At 34.6% G+C, this 19,456-nt stretch overlaps 1 protein-coding gene across 1 annotated transcript in view; it reads left to right on the top strand.

Annotated features, from left to right (window-relative positions):
* The window catches only part of Gel (Gelsolin), a 176,572-nt gene that overhangs the window by 45,439 nt on the left and 111,677 nt on the right, over positions 1-19,456 (top strand). The window lies entirely within an intron of this gene.

The following is a 19,456-nucleotide window of genomic DNA, read 5'->3' as shown; positions in this document are numbered from 1 at the left end:
ATTTTTTTTACAGCTGAAACATAATCAATGTGCGCTCGTCTTGATGTCCATTCACTAACTTGCTTATTTTTGACAACAGTAATATTTTTCGGCGTTACGGACTTGTTCTGTCTCATTTCTGCCATCATAAGGCGAGCGTCTGCTTCGGTCAACAGTTTTCGGCGACCTCTGGTTTGCTCTTTGGGAGTGGTATTTCGTCTTTTTTTGGACGCGAATGACCACAGACTGACTGACAGATTTAGTTCCTTGGCTATTTTCCGCGACGAAGACCCATTATTAGTTAAGGAAACTATATTGTCCTCCACATCACGCGATAACTTTTTCATTTTAAAATTTTACTTGATATTATTGCAGTACACTTCGAGTAAAGCTTTAACTTCTACTAGCAAATACGTTTCTAAACTCAAAGTTGTATTACTGATCATAAAGAAAGATAAGAATACAAAACTAACTTTATATTTTGGTTTTATGCTGAGTACATCAAAAAGTGAAAAATTGAGTACATGCGAGGAATCATCTGGCGTCTAAGATTTTTTATTTTCAAGTTTATTTTTTAAGTTCATTTTTTCTTTTCGAGAAAGATGCATTTCGTAAATGGTAATTAAGAATTCAAAAATATCGGAAAATTTTCGTTAATTTAATGAATCTTAAAATTTGGAATACAATTTAGTTCAATTTTTGCACGAGATAGTTCATTTTTCCCATAATGTATATATCACTATTTTTCTGTGTATCACAGAATTTCTTAGTTTCCATGCAAAACACTAAATTTGCAAAATATCTTATGAAGTTAAATCCCCATGTTCCCAACTCAAAAATTTCGTCCCCGTCTACGAAAATATATCCCCGATTTGGGGAAAATTTCTGTCCTATGACAAATTCACTGTTACTGCGCAAATTTTGATCTTCTTCTGGAACAGAAAAAAAACTTTTTCACTACGTTTTTGGCGATGCTATTTTTGCTGGGAATAGCAATGATTTCTGACTCAAAAATCGATTTTGATTACAAAAACGTGTCTACAGAAAGACGTAAATCGCTAAATCGGTTGGTACTGAGCATATTTGCCAAAGACACCGTAGTCCTATTTCGCCTACATCTGGGTACTGCAAACTTTTGCATTACCTTATAATACCTTTCAATCGTCAGATGATTGTAGTTTTTCTAAAAATAACCGAATCAATTTAGCAACACTATGTCATTAGGTTTTGTGTGTTCACAATGTTTGTAAAATAGTCATTAGCATAAATTTTAACACCCGTTTATTAACACGTTACGTACGTTTGGGCATACTTATATTTGGTTGTATGCTTCGAATATTGGTATATTACGGGATGGAAAGTGTTTGCATATAAAATTATGTAAATGTATAACAGAAATCATACATCGAGGTCAAAAAGTCAATAACCGTATTCGTTAATGCAGCCTAAATGAAAACATGATATCAAGAGTTTAGATGTCATGTTACAACACTAAATTGCTGCCTTCTTTATGAGATAAACGTTATTTTGTAAAGAATAACTGTGGAAATGAATTTTAAACTTATTGCCGTAAAAGATATTGGAAGATAATCAATTGTTTTGCTTGATTTAAATGATTCGGTTCCATGGACAATCAAAATTTAGCCTGACTAAATTGCACCAAAAGTCAATAGCCAATGTACTATGGGCGGAAATTGAAAATTTGCGGCAAAAATTATTTATCTAGTATCGCCAAACATGGTATATCGATATATCTTATCAAAATCAAATGTTACCAACAAAAAGGGAGTCAATCCCCCTTATTCCAGGTGCGTTACTATAGAGGGGTCGAAATTGTAATTCCACTTGGAATACTATAGAATATACTCTTAGATGGAGTTTAATTTATATTTGCTTATTTTCCTTATTAAGAAAGCGCCTTATCCCCCGAACCTTATGTAAATAGTATAAACCAATTGTCATTTTATTAAATTAATTTTATTAATTAAAATTAAACAAATATTAACCATCAAAATCACCTTCTTCGGTATCTAACTCTAATTCCGTCCCTCTGTGTTTGTTGTTCGCAGGATTCCGGTGGGAATTATTAACCGATTTTGATAAAATTTGGTACAACATGTTTTCTTAGTCAAAGGAAACACACGGTTGAATTTGGAAACAAATGGATCAAAGTTACATATAGCCCCCATATATATGTATCGCCCGATTTCGACAAATTAGACCATACTGCGCTTATTTACCACCCGATTGTCTTCAAATTTAACACAAAGTAATTTTTTATAGTACCCTTAAAGTGTGCAAAATTTTATCAAATTCGGTTCAGATTTAGATATAGCTACCATATATATGTATCGCCCGATTTTCCCAAATTTGACTATAAAACCCTTACATTTATGGGCAAATTTGGGCAGACAAACTTTACAGCACGTAAAAGTATACTTCCTCACGAACAATAATAAGCAAAAATTTTCATTAACAATCGTTAACATTTCTAGTTCTATTCCTCCCAAAGATACGTATGTGTTACAATTTTCACATATAAACCGCACTTTTGAATCCATAAATTCAAGTTCAAAAACAAAAATATTTTGTAAAGTCTTTACAACATTTTGAACTACTAAACCTCCTCTTAGAATCTACATTTAAAAGTTTTCTTTATTCACTTTTATTGCGAAAAAATTAAGGACGAAATTTGTCATTTTTTGTTCGCCTTGATTAAACGCAACTGGCATAAATTTTGGTAAACATTGGCAGCCTTTTTCTCCTGAACAGGGTTGCCAAGTTTTAAATTAACTTTCGATTTTTACTATCCAAGATGTTCTATAGTAATTTCAATTGGAATATCCAATAATTTTTCTTTTTGAAAATTTGACTTTTTGCCGCTGTTTTGCGATTTCCGCCCATAGTGCAATGGCACAATCACATAAAAATTACAAATATCCAACTTAAAACACTTTATTACAGGAAGTCATAAACCATCTTGCTGCAAATCATATAAAAGATAAAGTTAATTATGAATAAAAATCAAAAAAGTCAACCGGGACCTCATCACGCATAAAAGAGTTAATATATCATTCCACATTGGTCTGCTGTTTGACACCATCAAATACAAAGACACTCTCAGACAGAAGGTTAGAGAGAAAAAACGTCAAAATTGTTGAATTTCATAAATGTTATTAAGACGGACGAAATATTAATCCAAATTTTTATATTTCTTCATACAAACTTTTTACTTCCACTACTTGCTTTTGAATAACTGTTGTTAGGTGGACTGTCAATAAAATTTCAAGAACAATCTTAATTTTTTTCCGAAGAAATCTGCACTTGTATTTTAAAAATTGTCAAAAAATCGGCAATGTAAAAAAATATTAAAATAAAATAAATAAAAAATAATAAGAAATAAAAGAGTATTTGTTTCATTTAAAAAAGCAAATTAACATGCTCTTCAATAACTATACATTTTAATAAAAAAATCCTGAAGAATTCAGTTTTGTATAAAAATAACATTAAAAAAAAAAACAAGTATATACGGGCGTAAGTTCAGGCCGAATCTTATGTACCCTCCACCATGGATTGAGTAGAAATTTCTACTAAAGACTGTCACCCACAATCGAATTACTTGGGTTGTTGTAATACTTCCCAATGACCTTGCCATCTTAAAACTTCTTAACGTGGTCCTCTAAATTGTACGTTAGTCCATACGTGGTATATATTAGACAAAAAACAAGTATATATGGCCGTAAGTTCGGCCATGCCGAAACTTTTGTACCCTCCACCATGGATAGCGTAGAAACTTCTACGAAAGACTGCCATCCACAATCGAATTACTTGGGTTTTGGTATCTTAAATCGTTTTCTAAATTGTGAGTTAGTCCATACGTGGTATATATTAGACAAAAAAGGTATGTGTAGGTAAGTCTACAAATAAAGGGTGATTCTTTTGAGGTTAGGATTTTCATGCATTACTATTTGACAGATCACGTGGGATTTCAGACATGGTGTCAAAGAGAAAGATGCTCAGTATGCTTTGACATTTCATCATGAATAGACTTACTAACGAGCAACGCTTGCAAATCATTGAATTTTATTACCAAAATCAGTGGCAGAAAATCCGCTTTTTTATCGACAAATTTTGTTCAGCGATGAGGCTCATTTCTGGTTGAATGGCTACGTAAATAAGCAAAATTGCCGCATTTGGAGTGAAGAGCAACCAGAAGCCGTTCAAGAACTGCCCATGCATCCCGAAAAATGTATTTTTTCAAAGATGCCGTATTTTTTCAAAGATGCTGTTGGACGCAACGTTACGGTGAATGGCGATCGCTATCGTTCGATGCTAACAAACTTTTTGTTGCCAAAAATGGAAGAACTGAACTTGGTTGACATGTGGTTTCAACAAGATGGCGCTACATTCTATGGCCATTTTGAGGGAAAACTTCGGAGAACAATTCATCTCAAGAAATGGACCGGTAAGTTGGCCACCAAGATCATGCGATTTGACGCCTTTAGACTATTTTTTGTGGGGCTACGTCAAGTCTAAAGTCTACAGAAATAAGCCAGCAACTATTCCAGCTTTGGAAGACAACATTTCCGAAGAAATTCGGGCTATTCCGGCCGAAATGCTCGAAAAAGTTGCCCAAAATTGGACTTTCCGAATGGACCACCTAAGACGCAGCCGCGGTCAACATTTAAATGAAATTATCTTCAAAAAGTAAATGTCATGGACCAATCTAACGTTTCAAATAAAGAACCGATGAGATTTTGCAAATTTTATGCGTTTTTTAAAAAAAAAAAGTTATCAAGCTCTTAACAAATCACCCTTTAATTACGAATCGATATGGACTTTTGCACGGTACGTAGGGAGCCAGAATTGAAATATGGGGACTATATATGTTACAATTATGAACTTGATATGGACCAATTTTTGTGTGATTGGGAATCGATTTATCTGAGGGCTATATATAACTATAGACCGATATGGACCTAGGTAGGCATGGTTGTTAACGGCCATATACTAGCACAATGTACCAAATTTCAACTGACTCGGATGAAATTTGCTCCTCCAAGAGACTCCAAAACCCAAATCTCGGGGTCGGTTTATATGGGGGCTATATATGATTATGGACTGGTATGGACCACTTTTGGCATGGTTGTTAAATATGATATACTACCACCACGTACCAAATTTCAAACAGATCGGATGAATTTTGCTTCTTCAAAAGGCACAGGAGGTCAAATCTGGGGATCGTTTTATATGGGGGTTATATATAATTATGGACTGATATGAATCAATTCCTGCATGGTTGTTGGATACCATATACTAACATCACGCACAAATTTCAACCGAGTCGGATGAATTTTGCTCTTCCAAGGGGCTCCGGAGGTCAAATCTGGGGATCGGTTTATATGGGGGCTATATATAATTATTGACCGATTTCGACCAATTTTTGCATGGGTGTTTGAGGCCATCTATTAACACCACGTACCAAATTTCAACTGAATCAGATGAATTTTGCTCTTCCAAGGGGCTCCGGAGGTCAAATCTGGGGATCGGTTTATATGGGGGCTATATATAATTATTGACCGATTTCGACCAATTTTTGCATGGGTGTTTGAGGCCATCTATTAACACCACGTACCAAATATTAACTGAATCATATGAATTTTGGTCTTCCAAGAGGCTCCGGAGGTCATATCTGGTGATCAGTTTATATGGAGGCTATATATAAGTATGCACCGAGGTGGACCAATTTTTGCATGGTTATTAGAGACCATATGCTAACACCATGTACAAAATTTCAGCTGGATCGGATGAAATTTGCTTCTCTTAGAGGCTCTGCAAGCCAAATCGGGGGATCGGTTTATATGAGGGCTATATATAATTATTGACCGATTTGGACCAAGTTTTGCATAGTTGTTAGAGACCATATACTAACACCATGTACCAAATTTCAGACGGATCGGATAAAATTTGCTTCTCTTAGAGGGTCTGCAAACCAAATTTGGGGGTCAGTTTATATGGGGGCTATACGTAAAAGTGGACCTATATGGCCCATTTGAAATACCATCCGACCTACATCAATAACAATTACTTGGGCCAAGTTTTAATTCGATAGCTTGTTTCGTTCGGAAGTTAGTGTGATTTCAACAGACGGACGGACATGCTCAGATCGACTCAGAATTTCACCATGACCCAGAATATATATACTTTATGGAATGACAAAGTTAATATACCCCATCCCTTGATGGAGGGTATAACAAAACAGATTAAATACGTATATAATTCAGTTCTGACCCGGTGTATGGTATATAGGGAAGTCTATAAATAATTACCAACGGATATGAAGTTTTGAGCGCTAATTAGAGAGCCGAATTGAAAAATGGGGGTCGCTTTATAAGGGGGCTATATACACTTAAGAACAGATCGATATGGACCAAATTGTGTGTGATTGGGAATAGGTTTATCTGGAGGCTATATATAATTATAGCCCGATATGGACCAATTTGGGCATGGTTGTTAGCGGCCATATACTATCACAATGTAAAAAATTTCAACCGAATCGGATGAATTTGCTCCTCCAAGAAGGTTCCCTTGGTGGAGGGTATAACAAAACAGATTAAATACGTATATAATTCAGTTCTGACCCGGTGTATGGTATATAGGGAAGTCTATAAATAATTACCAACGGATATGAAGTTTTGAGCGCTAATTAGAGAGCCGAATTGAAAAATGGGGGTCGCTTTATAAGGGGGCTATATACACTTAAGAACAGATCGATATGGACCAAATTGTGTGTGATTGGGAATAGGTTTATCTGGAGGCTATATATAATTATAGCCCGATATGGACCAATTTGGGCATGGTTGTTAGCGGCCATATACTATCACAATGTAAAAAATTTCAACCGAATCGGATGAATTTGCTCCTCCAAGAAGGTTCGGTGGAGGTTCTGGGGATCGGTTTATATGGGGGCTATATATAATTGGACCGATATAGACCGATATGGTCTAAATACTTAGACCACGTACCAAATTTCAACCGGATCAGATGAAATTTACTACTCCAAGAGGCTCCGGAGGTCAAATTTGGGGATCGGTTTGTATGGGGACTATATATAATTATGGACCGATATGGATAAATTTTCCACGGTTGTTAGGGACCATATACTAAATCCACGTACCAAATTTTAACCGGATCAGATGAGTTTTGTCCTCCAATAGGCTCCACAAGCCAAATCTGGGGATCGGTTGTTAGAACCCATATACTAACACCATGTACAAAATTTCAGCTGGATAGGATGAAATTTGCTTCTCTTAGAGGCTCCGCAAGCCTAATCTGGGGATCGGTTTATATGGGGGCTATATATAATTATGGACCGATGTGGCCCTTTTTTTGCATGGTTGTTATAGACTATATACTAACACCATGTACCAAATTTCAACCAGATCGGATGAAATTTTCTTCTCTTAGAGGATCCGCAAGCCAAATCTGGGGATCGGTTTATTTGGCTATATATAATTATGGGCCGATATGGACCAATTTTTGCATGGTTGTTAGAGATCATGTACTAAAACCACGTACCATATTTCAGCCAGATCGGATGAAATATGCTTCTCTTAGAGGCTCCGCAAGCCAAATCTGGGGGTCCGTTTATATGGGGGCTATACGTAAAAGTTGACCTATATGGCCCATTTGCAATACCATCCGACCTACGTCAATAACAACTACTTGTGCCAAGTTTCAGGTCGATAGCGTGTTTCGTTCGGAAGTGAGCGTGATATCAACAGACGGACGGACATGCTTATATCGACTCAAATTTTCATCACGACCCATAATATATATACTTTATGGGGTCTTAGAGCAATATTTCGATGTGTTACAAACGGAATGACAAAGTTAATATACCCCCCGTCCTATGGTGGAGGTTATAAAAGATGTTGCCATGAAAAATATATAACATTTCAGGCCAAAAATATATAACATGAGGCCAAAGATTTTAAGTTCTTAAATTTCAAATGCGAATAGAAGACGCATTTCTCTGACATAAAATTTCTTTCATTGTCCAAAAGTTGATAAACTTTTCAATGAGGTCATTTTGTTCTTATCTTTAAGTGATCCGACTTACAATTGGGTGTCCTAACATAAAAGCAAATTTTAACACTTTATTTTACAATATGGAAATTTAAGTTGTCGTTAACACGTTTTTAACTGACTTTGATAGCACATAAAGAAAGAAGCTAAAGAAGGAAAAAAAAATTTGTTTCCTAGAGTCAAGTATGCAAAACTCAAATTTAAAAGGGAATTGTGTTTTAAATATGTCCTTACTTCAATTCTCCGCTTCTTTGGCTTTGCATAAATACCACAATCATTAGTGTAAATACAAAATCTTTGCAACCTGGAATGCTTTTTTTGAGTGTATACAATACAATGTTATGCAATTCAATAAATAACATACAAATTAATTATTTTAAAATATAGTTACTAATTCAGTAACATTTTTATTTAAAAATAAAAAAATCCACCTTTACTCACCCAGCAAAAAAAGCGTCGCCAAAAAAGTAATGAAAATGTTCTTTTTGGATCCGGAAGTGGTGCAAAATTGACGCAGAAGCGATGAATTTAACATGGGCTTGTACATTTCAAAAGCCGTTGCACTGAATTTGCATGACTTCTTTAGATGTGATCCGAATTCAATGTTGTGTATGTAAATTAAAAAATTCTGTGATATTTTGTCAAATAAATAAATTTTTATATTTTTTTATAATTTTTAATGGATTCTAACGCTTGTCGGTAACGTTTGACCTCAAATATTTTCAAAAATTCACAATTTTTTCAGATTGGATTTAGCATTTTTGTCGACAAAATTTTAATGATTTGTACCATTTTATTAATTCTTACTCTGTTCTTAACCTATTTGAAACCAAAAAAGTTAAAGTTATCCATTATAAGTATGAAAAAACCATGTTATAAAAAATTGAATTAAAAGAACTTCATGGGTAGTTAAAATAAAGAACATCATTGGGAGTGCATCTTCTGGAAGTGCTTTTAAAGTTGTGCCTTTGGAAGAACTTCCAAATTTTTTTGCTGGGCAGATATTTCAAATTTACGTAGAACACTAAAGAAAAAAAACCCGTTATTTCTAAAACGGGTATTTTTTTATGGTTTATCAGATCGTTATATCTGCATGCATTTGTATGTTTTTTGTACTGTTTGTCTACTATAATTAGCAAAAAAAAGTAAATCATATTTGCTTATACACTGCAAAAACAAATTTTTTGGTTAATTTTAGAAAATTTTAACTATTTTTAGAAAATTTTAACTAAACAGTATTACAAATTTTGTCATCATGCCGATATCACAAAAATAAGTAAATATTTTTCGACATATTCAAGAACATATTAGACATAATTTTTTTTTTTTCACTTGTTAAAGAAAATTTTGTAGTTTGAAGGAAAAAACTACAAAATTGCAAGAATGATTTAGTGCCATACGATTTGTATGGAACTAAACAATTTGTTGTTTACAAATTTAAAGAAATTATGAACTATTTTATGAGAAGTACGAATCTAGTAAATCTTTATGCTTCAATTGTATATATTTTTCCCGGTTTTCAGTTCATTTAACTGACGTACACAAAAATTTACTGCAGTAAAGGAAACTTTCTCCAAACATAATAGTTCCATGAAAGTTCACCAATATGGTATCACAATGGACTGAATAGTCTAAGTGAGCCTGATACTTCGGGCTGCCACCTAACCTAACCTAACCTATGAACTGAAATAAAGTGAAATTGGCTTTAGTGAAATAGGGGACACAAATGTAGGAAATTTGCATCTCTTCGTTTAAGTGGTATGTCTTTGAACTAAAGGAAATTTTCCTTAAAGTAAAGAAACACATTTTTGATTTAAAGAAATCGCCCTTAAATTAACTGAAGTGTTGAATCTTTAGATTTAAGATAAAAAAGCTTCAAATATAGACTAAGATTTATTTTGAGGAATAAGCATCATTGGTTTAAAGTTTGTTTTTTGTTTTTTTAGTTCTTTGATTTAATGAAATCGTTTTTGAATTAATTGAAATGTTGAATCTTTAGATTTAAGATAAAAACGCTTCAAATATAGGCTAAGACTTATTTTGAGGATTAAGCCTCTTTGGTTTACAGTTTTTTTTATACCCTCCACCATAGGATTGGAGGTATATTAACTTTATCATTCCGTTTGCAATACATCGAAATATTGCTCTAAGACCCCATAAAGTATATATATTCTGGGTCGTGGTGAAATTCTGAGTCGATCTAAGCATGTCCGTCCCTCTGTCACGCTAATTTCCGAACGAAACAAGCTATCGACTTGAAACTTGACACAAGTAGTTGCTATTGATGTAGGTCGGATGGTATTGCAAATGGACCATATTGGTTCACTTTTACGTATAGCCCCCATATAAACAGACCCCCAGATTTGGCTTTCGGATCCTCAAAGAGAAGCAAATTTCATCCGATCCGGTTGAAATTTGGTACGTGGTGTTAGTATATGGTCTCTAACAACCATGCCAGAATTGGTCCATATCGGTCCATAATTATATATAGCCCTTATATAAACCGATCCCCAGATTTGACCTCCGGAGCCTATTGGAGGAGCAAAATACATCCGATCCGGTTGAAATTTAATACGTGTTGTTAGTATATGGTCTCTAACAACCATGCAAAAAAAATATAGTTAGGTTAGGTTAGGTGGCAGCCCGATGTATCAGGCTCACTTAGACTATTCAGTCCATTGTGATACCACATTGGTGAACTTCACTCTTATCACTGAGTGCTGCCCGATTCCATGTTAAGCTCTATGACAAGGGACCTCCTTTTTATAGCCGAGTCCGAACGGCGTTCCACATTGCAGTGAAACCACTTAGAGAAGCTTTGAAACCCTCAGAAATGTCACCAGCATTACTGAGGTGGGATAATCCACCGCTGAAAAACTTTTTGGTGTTCGGTCGAAACAGGAATCGAACCCACGACCTTGTATATGCAAGGCGGGCATGCTAACCATTGCACCACGGTGGATCCCAAAGTTGGTCCGTATCGATCTATATTATATATAGCCCCCAAATAAACCGATCCCCAATCACAGAATAATCACAATTTCCACTCGACCCAAAAATAATCTACCAAAATTTTATAGTCATTGAAAATTTTGTCAAAATTTTATATTTCTATAGAAAATTTTGTTAAAATTTTATGTCTTTTGGAGATTTTGTCAAAATATAATTTCTATACAAAATTTTGTCAAAAATTTATTTCTATAGAAAATTTTGTCAAAAATTTATTTCTATAGAAAATTTTGTCAAAATTTTATTTCTATAGAAAATTTTGTCAGAATTTTATTTCTGTACAAAATTTTGTCAAAATGTTATTTCTATACAAAATGTATGAAGCATTTCATACTTGGAGAGGAATATTTGGCAAAATCTTCCAAAACATCAAGAATTCAACCCAAGTAATTTAATTGTTTATGACCGTCTTTAGTAGAAGTTTCTACGCAATCCATGGTGGTGGGTACATAAGATTTTAATTGGCCTGGCCGAACTTACGGCTGTATATACTTGTTAAAATATCAACATATAAAAAACCATTTTTCTGATTCAATCACGAAATTAATTGATCCAATTAAGTTTTTAATTGAAATGTCTTAATTCATGTCATTAGTAAATTGTAATTAATTTTTTATTTTATTCAATTAAAAATTTAATTGATGTTGATTGCAAAACTCAATTAATTTTTATACCCTGCGCCACACTGTGGAACAGGGTACTATGAGTTAGTGCATATGTTTGCAACACCCAGAAGGAGACGAGATAGACACATGGTGTCTTTGGCAAAAATGCTCAGGGTGGACTCCTCAGTCGATATAGCCATGTCCGTCTGTCCATGACCACACTTATGTAATCAATGTCTAGGTCGCAGTTTTAGTCCAATCGACTTCAAATTTGGCACAAGTATGTGTTTTGGCTCAGAATAGAAGAAATTGGAAGAAATCGGTTCAGATTTAGATATAGCTCCCATATATATTTCGCCCGATATGGACTTATATGGCCCCAGAAGCTAGAATTTTGCACAAGAAAAACAATTAGTACTATAGTCAAGTGTTCCAAATTTTATTGAAATCGGTTCAGATTTAGATATAGCTCCCATATATATCTTTCGCCCGATATGGACTAATACGGTCCCAGAAGCCAGAGTTTTACCCCAATTTGGTTGAAATTTTGCACTAGGAGTACAATTAGTAGTGTAGTCAAGTGTCCTAAATTTTATTGAAATCGGTTCAGATTTAGATTTAGCTCCCATATATATCGTTCGCCCGATTTACACTCATATGACCACAGTGACCAATCTGTTACTCCGATTTAATTGAAATTTTGCACAGAGAGTAGAATTAGCATTGTAGCTATGCGTGCCAAATTTGGTTGAAATCGGTTCAGATTTAGATATATCTCCCATATATAGCTTTCGCCCGATTTAGACTCATATGACCACAGAGGCATATTTTTAATTCCGATTTAGTTGAAATTTTGCACAGGGAGTAGAATTAGTATTGTAGCTATGCGTACCAAATTTGGTAGAAATCGGTTCAGATTTAGATATAGCTCGCATATATAACTTTCGCCCGATTTACACTCATATGACCACAGAGGCTAATTTTTTGCTCCGATTTAGTTGAAATTTTGCACAGGGAGTAGAATTAGCATTTAGCTATGCGTGGCAAATTTGATTGAAATCGGTTCAGATTTAGATATATCTCCCATATATAGCTTTCGCCCGATTTACACTCATATGACCACAGAGGCATATTTTTAACTCCGATTTAGTTGAAATTTTGCACAGGGAGTAGAATTAGTATTGTAGCTATGCGTGCCAAATTTGGTTGAAATCGGTTCAGATTTAGATATAGCTCCCATATATATGCTTTTCTGATTTCGACAAAAATGGTCAAAATACCAACAATTTCCTTGTTAAATCGCCACTGCTTAGTCAAAGAGTTGTAAAAATGACTCTAATTTTCCTAAACTTCTAATACATATATATCGAGCGATAAATCATAAATAAACTTTTGCGAAGTTTCCTTAAAATTGCTTCAGATTTAAATGTTTCCCATATTTATACACTGCGCCACACTGTGAAACAGGGTATTATAAGTTATTTTTTACTAACATTGTGTTCCACCCTAGTGCATTAGCCGACTTAAATTTTGAGTCTATAGATTTTGTAGAAGATCGAATTCTGTCTAGATCGAGTGATATTTAAATGTATGTATTTGGGACAAACCTTTATATATACCCCGAACACATTTGACGGACGTGATATGGTATCGAAAAATTAGATCTACAAAGTGGTGCAGGGTATATATAGTCGGCCCCGCCCGACTTTAGACTTTCCTTACTTGTTTTTATTAAAAAGGTAACAATTTTCAATTAGTTTTTTCAATTTGTTAATTAAAAATTAAAAAAGTTCCATCACTTTTTTGAATGACTTAGTCTTCCGAATATGGTATCAATAATTGTATCAACTAATTTTTTAATTAAAAATTTAAAAAAGGATCAATCAATGACATCATTAACTTAATGTTTCTATTTTGATTCAAAAGTTAATTGTATCAATTAATTCATTAATTGAACATTTTTGCTACTTCAATCAATTTTAATTGGAAATATTTTGGCGATACATGCAAAAAATTTTTTCTTCAATCACGAAATTAATTGATCCAATTAATTTTTAATTGAAATGTCTTCAATCACAGAAATGATAGTATCAATTAAAAAAATAATTAAAAGTCAATTAAAATATTAATTGATGCAATTAAAAAATTAATTGATACTATTCATTTTTGTTTCAATTAAAAAATTTGTTGAATGAATTAAATTTTTAATTGAATATTTGTTAAAACTCAATTAAGAGTTTTATTGGAAAAAGTTTCGTGAATTTTTTTTTCTGTGTATATTCTGAAAAATCCCCGTCTTGGGCCCAAATCAATATTAATATCAAATAAAAAAAATATTTGGATCAATGTAACCCTTTTTATACCCACCACCATAGAATGGTGACGGGGGTATAATAAGTTTGTCATTCCGTTTGTAACACATCGAAATATCGATTTCCGACTATGTAAAGTATATATATTCTTGATCAGGGAGAAATTCTACGACGATATAGCCATGTCCGTCTGTCTGTCTGTCTGTTCTAATCACTCTACAGTCTTCAATAATAAAGCAATCGTGCTGAAATTTCGCACAAACTCGTCGTTTGTCTGCAGGCGGGTCAAGTTCGTAGATGGGCTATATCGGTCCAAGTGTTGATATAGTCCCAATATAAACCGACCTCCCGATTTGGGGTCTTGGGCTTATAAAAACCTTAGTTTCTATCCAATTTGCCTGAAATTGGGAATCTAGAGGTATTTTATGACCACAAAGAGGTGTGCCAAAAATGGTGAGTATCGGTCCATGTTTTGGTATAGCCCCCATATAGACCGATCTCCCGATTATATTTCTAGGGCTTCTAGAATCGATAATTTCTATCCAATTCGCCTGAAATTGGAAATCTAGAGGTATTTTAGCACCATAAAGAGGTGTGCCAAAAATGGTGACTATCGGTTGATGTTTAGGTATAGCCCCCATATAAACCGATTTCCCGATTTTACTTCTTGGGCTTCTAGAAGCCGTAGTTATTATCCAATTTGGTTGAAATTTGAAATCTAGAGGTATTTTAGAACAATAAAGAGGTTTGCTGGAAATGGTGAGTATCGGTCCATGTTTTGGTATAGCCCCCATATAGACCGATCTCCAGTTTTTACTTCTTGGGTGTCTAAAATCTGTAGTTTTTATCCAATTTGTGTGAAATTAGAAATCTAGAGGTATTTTACTTTTCCTCTGTTGGTTAAGCTACACTTGTAGTTTAGTCAATGCATGGCTTTAAGCTGATATCAAAAAAACAATAATAACGATTGAAGAGAAGCCAACAATAACAAACAAAACGAATGAAGATAGAGGAAGCACGCTCAAAAATAAACCCAGCCAAATACATTCAAATCGATGATTTGAGTTTGGCAAAGGAAAAGAGATATGCTGGCAAATTTGTTTAGGCAGTAGCCGACTATCAAACCCTTTTTCGGGAGGTTCAAGTGTAGTTCACTTTGGGTTGAGTGAATTACCCGAATTTATTCTGATAATTGGTTGATAGTTTTGCTGCAAGTAGAGGATGCTGATGAGGAATGTGGTAATTCCGAAACATCTGTACATCCAACCATCTTGCAGTCTTTAGGGCTTTGCCCAAATAAATTTGACAAGCATACTTTTCCTCTGTTGGTTAAGCTACACTTGTAGTTTAGTCAATGCATGGCTTTAAGCTGAGATCAAAAAAAAAAATACAAAAAAAAACAACAATAACGGTATTTTAAAACCCTAAAGAGGTGTGCTGAAAATGATGAGTATCGGACCATGTTTTTATATAGCCTCCATATAGACCGGTCTCCAGATTTTATTCTTGGGCTTATAAAGGGTGATTCTTTTGAGGTTAGGATTTTCATGCATTAGTATTTGACAGATCACGTGGGATTTCAGACATGGTGTCAAAGAGAAAGATGCTCAGTATGCTTTGACATTTCATCATGAATAGACTTACTAACGAGCAACGCTTGCAAATCATTGAATTTTATTACCAAAATCAGTGTTCGGTTCGAAATGTGTTTCGCGCTTTACGTCCGATTTATGGTCTACATAATCGACCAAGTGAGCAAACAATTAATGCGATTGTGACCAAGTTTCGCACTCAGTTTACTTTATTGGACATTAAACCAACCACACGAATGCGTACAGTGCGTACAGAAGAGAATATTGCGTCTGTTTCTGAGAGTGTTGCTGAAGACCGTGAAATGTCGATTCGTCGCCGTTCGCAGCAATTGGGTTTGTGTTATTCGACCACATGGAAGATTTTACGCAAAGATCTTGGTGTAAAACCGTATAAAATACAGCTCGTGCAAGAACTGAAGCCGAACGATCTGCCACAACGTCGAATTTTCAGTGAATGGGCCCTAGAAAAGTTGGCAGAAAATCCGCTTTTTTATCGACAAATTTTGTTCAGCGATGAGGCTCATTTCTGGTTGAATGGCTACGTAAATAAGCAAAATTGCCGCATTTGGAGTGAAGAGCAACCAGAAGCCGTTCAAGAACTGCCCATGCATCCCGAAAAATGCACTGTTTGGTGTGGTTTGTACGCTGGTGGAATCATTGGACCGTATTTTTTCAAAGATGCTGTTGGACGCAACGTTACGGTGAATGGCGATCGCTATCGTTCGATGCTAACAAACTTTTTGTTGCCAAAAATGGAAGAACTGAACTTGGTTGACATGTGGTTTCAACAAGATGGCGCTACATGCCACACAGCTCGCGATTCTATGGCCATTTTGAGGGAAAACTTCGGAGAACAATTCATCTCAAGAAATGGACCGGTAAGTTGGCCACCAAGATCATGCGATTTGACGCCTTTAGACTATTTTTTGTGGGGCTACGTCAAGTCTAAAGTCTACAGAAATAAGCCAGCAACTATTCCAGCTTTGGAAGACAACATTTCCGAAGAAATTCGGGCTATTCCGGCCGAAATGCTCGAAAAAGTTGCCCAAAATTGGACTTTCCGAATGGACCACCTAAGACGCAGCCGCGGTCAACATTTAAATGAAATTATCTTCAAAAAGTAAATGTCATGGACCAATCTAACGTTTCAAATAAAGAACCGATGAGATTTTGCAAATTTTATGCGTTTTTAAAAAAAAAAAAGTTATCAAGCTCTTAACAAATCACCCTTTAGAAACCCTAGTTTTTATCCAACTTGCCTCAAATTGGAAATCTAGAGGTATTTTAGGACCATAAAAAGGTATGCCGAAAATGGTGAGTATAGGTCCATGTTTTGATATAGCCATCAGATAGACCGATCTCCCGATTTTACTTTTTGGGCTTCAAGAAACCGTAATTGTTGTCCACCTTGCCTGAAATCGAAAATCTAGAGGTTTATAGGAATACAAATAGATGTGCAAGAAATGATTTTTTTTTAGGCTTCTAGAATCCGTAGTTTTTATCCAATTTGCCTGAAATGAGAAATCTAAAGGTAGTTTAGGACCTTAAATATGAGAGCCGAAAATGGCGTGTATTGGTCCATGTTTTGGTTTATCTCCCAAATAGACCGATCTCCGGATTTTACTTCTTCAAATTTGCATGAAATTTTAAATCTAGAAGTATTTTAGGAACATAAAGAGGTGTGCCGAAAATGGTGAATATCGGTCCATGTGCACTCATAATGAAAATTGCTTGAAACTGAATTATAGTTTCCAGATTTTACTTCTGGTAATCATTTAAATAATGGGGGTAAAAATCTACAGATGTTAGATTTTAAATCAAGGCGTTATTTCATTTTCATTTTCTTGTACACTTGCACACGATGTTTATGATTCCTCTAAAACTCAAACAAATATGGTTCTTATAAATCCAGAATCTGATCTAGTCCAGGGTTGTCCTGTCACAAACTGTGACTTTTGCGACATACATTTGCGACGGTATAATACGTATGTCGCAAAAGTCGTAAATCTACTGTAGAAAATCTAATTTTGCATAGAAGAAATTTTGAAAATTTTTTAATTTAGTTTGATGGCATTCGCTGTGAGTTTCTGCAGAAATTTGTGAAAGTTTTCTCACGGTCAAGCCTATTTTCTTAGGTGGTATCGAAATGCCCATTGTTGAGCGTGCAAAATAACTTGGAGTTATATTGGACAGGAGACTGAACTTAAAGCTAAGAAAATACGAGAAAAGCCACGGTTATCCTGTACTCTTGCAAAAGGCAATAGGAAAAATGTGGGGACTAAAGCCGAAAATTGTGAACATTCATAAGAATTGAATCTTCTGCGCATATACCATCGTCTTGGATATCATCAAATCCGCTGCCTAGCTGAGGTGACTAAAGTATGTTGAGTTTGCGACTTTTGTTACTTTTGCTACATTTACGGCGCCTACACTGTTAGAAAAATATGTTTTTCATATGTTCCGATATAAACAAAATGTGTTTCGGGCACAATTTTTAAACACAATATATTTAAGTGCCAACATGTAATGTTCCTAAACTAACACTAAATGTTTGGGACACATATGTTAAAATGTTAAAATATATTATGTTTGGGGTATGAATGTTTCATAAAAATAATATGTGTGAATGTAAACATATATAAATTTACAAATTTCGAGCAAACATATATATGTTTACAATTTCTGTGAAACGGTTGTATGTTGTTTCGGAAAACTGCTTTATGATAAGGCCAAATATTTTATATGCTTAAGTCTAAATATTATTTAATTTGAATATTAGAATGAGTATTCGGAGTAAAGAGAATAGACATTCGGAACCAAGAGCATAGAGATTTGAAAAAAAAACAGCATGTGTTTTCGCCTTGAGAGGAGAATTTTATGTATGTGGGGACTGTAAATTTTTAATAACCCACATTTCGAAGTTTCATTATACAAATTTAATATAGTATAAATGTCTAAATTGCAAAAAAAAATTGGTTCGGTCGGAGCAGGAATTGAACCCACGACCCTTTGCATGCAAGGCAGGCATGCTAACCACTGCTCCACGTGGCCAACAAATGTATGTTTCTTTTAAATAATGTTATGTTTGCATGGCCTCGTGGGCGCTGCAAAGTATGCTATATAAATGTAACTTGTAACGATAATTGTCTACTGGTGACTATAACTACTACGTAGCCCAGTGGATAGTGTGTTGGCTTAAAAACTGTATGGGCCTCGGTTCGATTCTCCGCCCAGGCGAAAGGTAAAATTAAAAAAAAAAATTATAAAATTGAATAATTTCTTCAACATTATTTGTATTACAGAAAAAGGTGCCAAGAACTAAAAATTTCGGGGAAGTGAAAATTATGTGAGGGAATGATCACAATCTTCTTTGGGGAAAATTCTTCCAAGCATATAATATTTTTGGGCACAAAATGCTTCCAAACATATAATATGTTCACAAAAAACAAACATATTAATATTTCGGCAGTATCCAATAATATATGTGCTTCCTGCAAAATATGTTTGGAACATATGTTAAAGAAGCGATTTTTTTTGAGGGTGTATGTGACGTTTACAACTTTGCGACAGTCGCAAACCTAAAAAAGTTTGATGCAGACCATCTCTGATCTAGTCTTCATAGGTAAAATCTTTGAATTTATCTTCTGGAAGTGTACTGGTTGAGCTGATCTGCTTGTCACCAAATCCCCCTGAAATTTTCACAGGAAACTATAATATTTGTTTCATGGTGGTGGGTATTTAAGATTCGGCCCGGCCGAACTTACTGCTTTATATACTTGTTTTAGAGTGTATTAATTAATTCTATATCAGTAAGCCCATTATCAAACGATAATAAGTATCACTAAGCACATTGTGTGATTCGTTGTTATTG

The sequence above is a fragment of the Haematobia irritans genome, chromosome 1, assembly GCF_050003625.1.
Source record: "Haematobia irritans isolate KBUSLIRL chromosome 1, ASM5000362v1, whole genome shotgun sequence".
Taxonomy (NCBI): Eukaryota; Metazoa; Arthropoda; class Insecta; order Diptera; family Muscidae; genus Haematobia; species Haematobia irritans.
The sequence above is the reverse complement of the archived record's forward strand: the minus strand, read 5'-3'. Positions and strand labels throughout refer to the sequence as shown.